The 6001-nt window shown below is 40.3% G+C and overlaps 1 pseudogene; it reads left to right on the top strand.

The window, feature by feature from the left end:
- Nucleotides 1-2875: 2875 nt before the first annotated feature.
- LOC108313213 lies at nt 2876-4940 on the top strand (annotated as a pseudogene).
- The last annotated feature ends 1061 nt before the right edge of the window (nt 4941-6001 follow it).

Here is a 6001-nt window from a genome sequence, read left to right as displayed (position 1 = left end):
TCTTGGCTCACTGCAACTTCTGCCTCCCAGGTTCAAGCGATTCCCATGCCTCAGCCTCCCAAGTAACTGACACCAGTGTGGTCTTGTACATTTTGGCTAGTTTTTCCCAAACTTCTGTGAAAGGTACTGATAACTTCCCAGGGTGAAGAACATCCATGACCATTTGTTATCTCAAGGAGTTGGCTGGTCATAAACTTCCTGGTTCAGATATTTACTGTGTCATTCATGATGGTGATCAATCCTTAGGCAGCCATTTCCCTATAAATTTTAGGAATAGCTTGTCAATTTAAAAAAAAAGCTAACTGAGATTCTGATAGAGCGTTAAATCTGGGAAGCATTGCCATATTAATGATATTAAATCTTCTGATCCATGAATATGGGATGTCTNAAAAAAAAAAAAAAGGCTGGACATGGTGGCTAGTGCCTATAATCTGAGCACTTTTAGGGGGCCAAAGAAGGAGGATTTCTTGAGCCCAGTAGTTTGAGACTAGCCTGGGCAATACAGTGAGACCTCTTTTCTTAAAAAAATAAAAAATAAAAAATTTAAATTAACCAGGCATGGTGGTGCACACCTATAGTCTCAGCTACTTGGGGGCACTGAGGTGGGAGGATTGCCTGAACCTGGTAGTTTAAGACCAGCCTGGGCAATATACTAAGACCCCTTCTCAAAAAATATTTTTTTTAATTAGCCAGTCATGGTGGTGCACACCTATAGTCTCGGGTAATTGGGGGCTGAGGTGGGAGGATTGCTTGAGCCCAGGAGTTTGAGATCAGCCTGGGCAATATAGTGAGACCTCCTTCTCTAAAAAAAAACAAATGTTTTCAAATTAGGCATGGTGGTGCACAACGGTAGTCTCAGGTAGTTGGGGGGCTGAGGCAGGAGGATTGCTTGAGCCCAGGGAGTTGAGGCTGTAGTGAGTCATGATCACACCACTGCACAGAGCAAGACTCCTACTCAAAAACAACAAAAATAGCCTACTGGAATTTTGACAAATTATTACATTGAATTTATTTTGTTTAGTTTTCTTTCTTTCTTTTTCTTTCTTTCCTTTTTTCCTTCCTTCCTTTCTTTTTTCCTTCCTTCCTTCCTTCCTCTCTCTCTCTTTTTTTCTCTCTCTCTCCCTTTCTTTCTTTCTTTCTTTCTTTCTTTCTTTCTTTCTTTCTTTCTTTCTTTCTTTCTTTCTTTCTTTCTCTCTCTCTCTCTCTCTCTGTCTCTCTCTCTCTCTCTCTCTCTCTTTCTTTCTTTCTTGAGAGTCTTGCTCTGTTACCCAGGCTGGAGTGCAGTGGCATGATCATATAATATCTCACTGCTACTTCAAACTCCTGGGCTCAAGGGATTCTCCCACCTCAGCCTCTGGAGTAGCTAGGACTACAGGCACATGGAACTATACCCAGCTATTTTATTTTATTTTATTTTATTTTATTTTATTTTATTTTATTTTTTGGTAGAGATGGGATCTCACTATGTTGCCCAGGCTGGCCTCAAGCAATCTCCAGCCTTGGCCTCCCAAAATATTGGGATTACAGGCTTGAGCCACCGCATCCAGCTTACACTGAATTTATAGGTCAATATTGGGAAATTGTCATCTTAACAGTATTGACTCTTCCAACCCGTGGACATCATATTTCTCCCATTTTATATAAGTCCTTTTAAATTTATCTTAGCAGAATTTTGCCCTTCTCTTGTCTAATTTGTTTCTAAGTATCTTATTCTTTTGATGCTCATTAAACACACTAGTATGATACATTTTTGTAGATTCTTTGCAATTTCTTACATACAAGATGAAAACATACAATGTTGCTTGAGAACCACAGTAGCTTTTAAAGTCTTAGCTCACTGTATCTCAGTTAACCCTCTCACTCCCTGCAGCACCCAAGACTATAGCTCAGAAATATCCAAGTGCTTCTCTTCTAAGGATAGAGTCAGGTGTCTTTAAATTTCTCCTAAAGATTGGAATGTGCCAACAACAGTAATGTTGATCTTCTATGGTAGTGTGCTACGTCCATCTCTAATACAAAGATAAACATGTCACAAGAACCATGCGTTCACACACTGAAAAGAATCCTTTTCCCCTTTGCCTTTGTGACTTGTGTCTTCGCTTTAGTTATTGACCAACCGTCCTACAGATGGCTATACTCTTTCACATAAGCTTTCTGTCCGTAGTAATTTTGTCTTTGCTCTAATCTATTACTTATTTTTTCATTTTAGTCTCAGAAGACATTCTTATTTTTAATCTTCAAAAGATATGTGTGCCTGTGTGTGTGTGTGTGTGTGTGTGTGCGCGCGCATGCCTGTGCAGGGGCGGGGTGGGCATCTAGTGATTATACTCAGTTGTCATCCATTACTTGAGCCACATTATCCGTCAGTTAAACACTTTACAATTCTTTTACATGTATCACTTTAGCCTCCAATTGATCTATCTGTGCAACTGGCTTTTGGACCTGTTTAGGACTTTATTTAGTTCTCTCACAATTACATCTAGTCCACTGGGATATTTTTGGACCCTGATTCTGCCATTCAGCATATTAGTTATCCCCCAAAAATTTATGCTTTCTCATATTTGGGCAGTAGATCATAGTCTTTAGCCAAGTAAATTTTGAATGAAAAGCTTATAGCAGAGACAGACCACTGTGGCATGGCATTAGAGACCTTCTCTCTGGTTGCTTTTGATCAGTAATTAGTACTCTTTAGGAATGATTGCTCTGCTAATTACATGTGAACTTACCTATGCTTTCTTTCTTCAACTGTAAAATGAGGATAATAATAGTACCCACTTCACAAGACTTGTAAGGATTAGATGACTCAACATGTAATGAACTCACAGTAGTACCTACCACAGAGAAGTGCGCAAGAAAGTGAGTCATGTTGGGCGTCATGGCTCATGACTGTAATTCCAGCACTTTGGGAGGTCGAGGTGGGAAGATCGCTTGAGCTCAGGAGTTCAAGACCAGCCTGGTCAACATAGGGAGACTTGGTCTCTAAAAAAAAAAAAAAAAGAAAAAAAAAAAAAAAAATATTTGTTAAAAAAAAAAAAAAAAAAAAAAAAAAAAGGAAAGTGAGTCATTATTATTTGGGGAAGAAAAGACTCTACAGTCAATAACTTGGCCTTTATCCTTGCTTTTTAATCTCCTACCTATGTGCGTCCTTAGACAGTTATTTAACTCTTGTCAGTTTCTTCATCTTAAACTAATTGTAAAACCAATGCCTTATTCATAAATTTTCTTGTGAGGATTAAATAAAGTAATGCAGATAGAGTAACACCATGCACAACACTCAATCAGTATTTGTTGCAGTGATAATTACTGACATTCAAGTTGTACACATATTTATCTCTCCTCCACTGCGATCTTCCTGTCAAATTATTTCCAAAATCTTGAGCATATTCAGATACATTACATTTATAGCACTTCCCTGATCAACCTACTTGATAACTTAGTAGTCAGTTTAGAGTATTAGGGTTAATTTATCTTTTAAAATTCTTCTAAAATTATAAAATGCAAGCAAAATTATAATTTAAATGTTTAATATATGTATATATTATGGCTAGAATGTTAATTTTGGGTTCATTTTATGAGACTCCAGACTTGTATGTTGTATATGCTATATGTAGCATTTATGAGAGTACACTGGGGACCAGCTCTTGAAAAATTGGGTTCATTTTATAGGCTGTAAGACACAATTTGGCTATTCAAAATTACTAAGGCGTATGTTTGTTTTTATCACTGCTTCTTCCTTTGATTTATTTGGTGCTGAGAATGTAGCTCAGGAATGCAACCACCAATGACAAAGCTGTTTCTATGAGAAAATAGTCTGCCCCTCAATGATCAATTGTGATATGGAATCTAGGACTCACTGGTGGAAGCAGATGCTGCTTGCCAAATCACAACACTCTTTCTGTGTTTGAAAAAGACATCCCAAATCTTAAAGGTAGGATTTCCACAACATAAACAATTCAGAAGTTAATGCCTTATAGCAACTTAGAATTAAGAATTTAAGATTTGATTTTTTTGGTGTAGTTTTTTTCAAAGTACTGTGTCAGATTTTCTAAAAGCATCTATTTGTGTGGGTAATACAAAACGTTGCAAGTCGGTTTTTTTCTCTTTCAGCCACGCTTGTGAGCAGGACTCATCGCCAAGGGCCGTGTGATCCATGGACAGAGGAAGGGCGCCGGGTCTGTGTTCTGCGCGCACGTGAAGCACGGTAAGGGCGCCGCGTGCCTGCGCGCAGTGGATTTTGCCGAGCCGGCACGGCTACATCAAGGGCATCGTGAAGGACATCATCCACGACCTGAGCCGCGGCGCGCCCCTCGCCAAGGTGGTCTTCCGGAATCTCTACCAGTTTAAGAAGGGGGCAGAGCTGTTCATTGCCTCCGAGAGCATTCACATGGGCCAGTTTGTGTATTGCAGCAAGAAGGCCCCGCTCAATACTGGCAATCCGCTCCCTGTGGGCACCATGCCTGAGGGTACGATCGTGTGCTGCCTGGAGGAGAAGCCTGGAGACCGTGGCAAGCTGGCCCAGGCATCAGGGAACTATGCCACTGTTTTCTCCCACAACCCTGAGACCAAGAAGACCCGTGTGAAGCTGCCCTCTGGCTCCGAGAAGGTTATCTCCTCAGCCAACAGATCTGTGGTTGGTGTGGTAGCTGGAGTGGCCGAACTGAAAAACCCATCTTGAAGTGTGGCCGGGCCTACCACAAATATAAGACAAAGAGGAACTGCTGGCCACGGGTACGGGGTGTGGCCATGAACCCTGTGGAGCATCCATTTGAAGGTGGCAACCACCATCACATCGGCATGCCCTCCACCATCCACAGAGATGCCTCAGCTGGCCGCAAAGTGGGTCTCATAGCTGCCGGTGGAACTGAATGTCTCCGGGGAACCAAGACTGTGCAGGAGAAAGAGAACTAGTGATGAGGGGCTCAATAAAGTTTGTCTTTATGTCAAAAAAAAAAAAAGTTGCAAGTCAAATACACTTGCATTTTATTTTCTGTCCTGTGCACTATTAAAAAGAATTGGGGCACATTACCTATCCGTTTTATTTCCTTTTTTTCCTGAAATGCAGATAAAAATTACAAAAGATTAGATGATAAATATAAAGCACAGAACATAGTACCTGGCACGTGGTAGGTGCTCAATGACTGTTTCTTTCAATTGTCATTGATGGTCTATTACAAAATATATACCAAAGGAAAAGATGCCAAAAGCCTGGTCGATTTGGGTACTTCTATGTCGAAGATACCATTTCAGAAAATTAACATGTGCCTCAACTTCCACCTTGCTGTGAATTCCTGAAAGGTGGCAACAAATCCTTTTAGAGTATCTTAGAACTGAGAAACTCCGACTGTGATGCTGCAGAATCAATATTGGCTCCTCTGTTGTGTTCTCAGTTCTCCTCATAACAGTTGCTTGCTGTGGTTTCTTAAGTTACAGGTACAATGAGTGGACTAAGGCTTTAATGTATGGGTGGAGGCTTATTATTATTATTATTATCTGGCTTTAATATGACTATGGCTTATGCCTTATTATTTCTGGACTTCAGTCATCACTGTCATTATCAGATCTGCTGATCATCAGTCATTTCAGGGCCAAAAACAACAAAAGCACCAGAAACTGAAATACTGAGGACAATATAATCAACTCTGTTATTCAGGGACTTATTATTTCAAATCTCTGATTGAGATTTTGTTAGAATTTCCCAACTGATGTGCATTTGAGTGTAACTATGTTGTGTGAGTAGCAAAATGCTTTGCAAAGCAAAATAATAAACAAGATTGCCAGAGGAATGTTCAACCCGCTAAAGAAAACAGTAGGCTGAGAACACTAAGAACTCATAGAGGTTTCCATTTACTTAAAGAATTAGAAGTGCTGGCCAAGCACGGTGCCTCATGCCTGTAATCCTAGCACTTTGGGAGGCCGAGGTGGGTGGATCATGAGGTCAGGAGTTCGAGACCAGCCTGGGCAACATAGTGAAACCCCGTCTCTACTAAAAATACAAAAATTA

Source organism: Cebus imitator, unplaced genomic scaffold, assembly GCF_001604975.1.
Source record: "Cebus imitator isolate Cc_AM_T3 unplaced genomic scaffold, Cebus_imitator-1.0 Scaffold135, whole genome shotgun sequence".
NCBI lineage: Eukaryota > Metazoa > Chordata > Mammalia > Primates > Cebidae > Cebus > Cebus imitator.
Note: the sequence above shows the minus strand (reverse complement) of the source record. Positions and strands in the feature narration are given on the sequence as shown.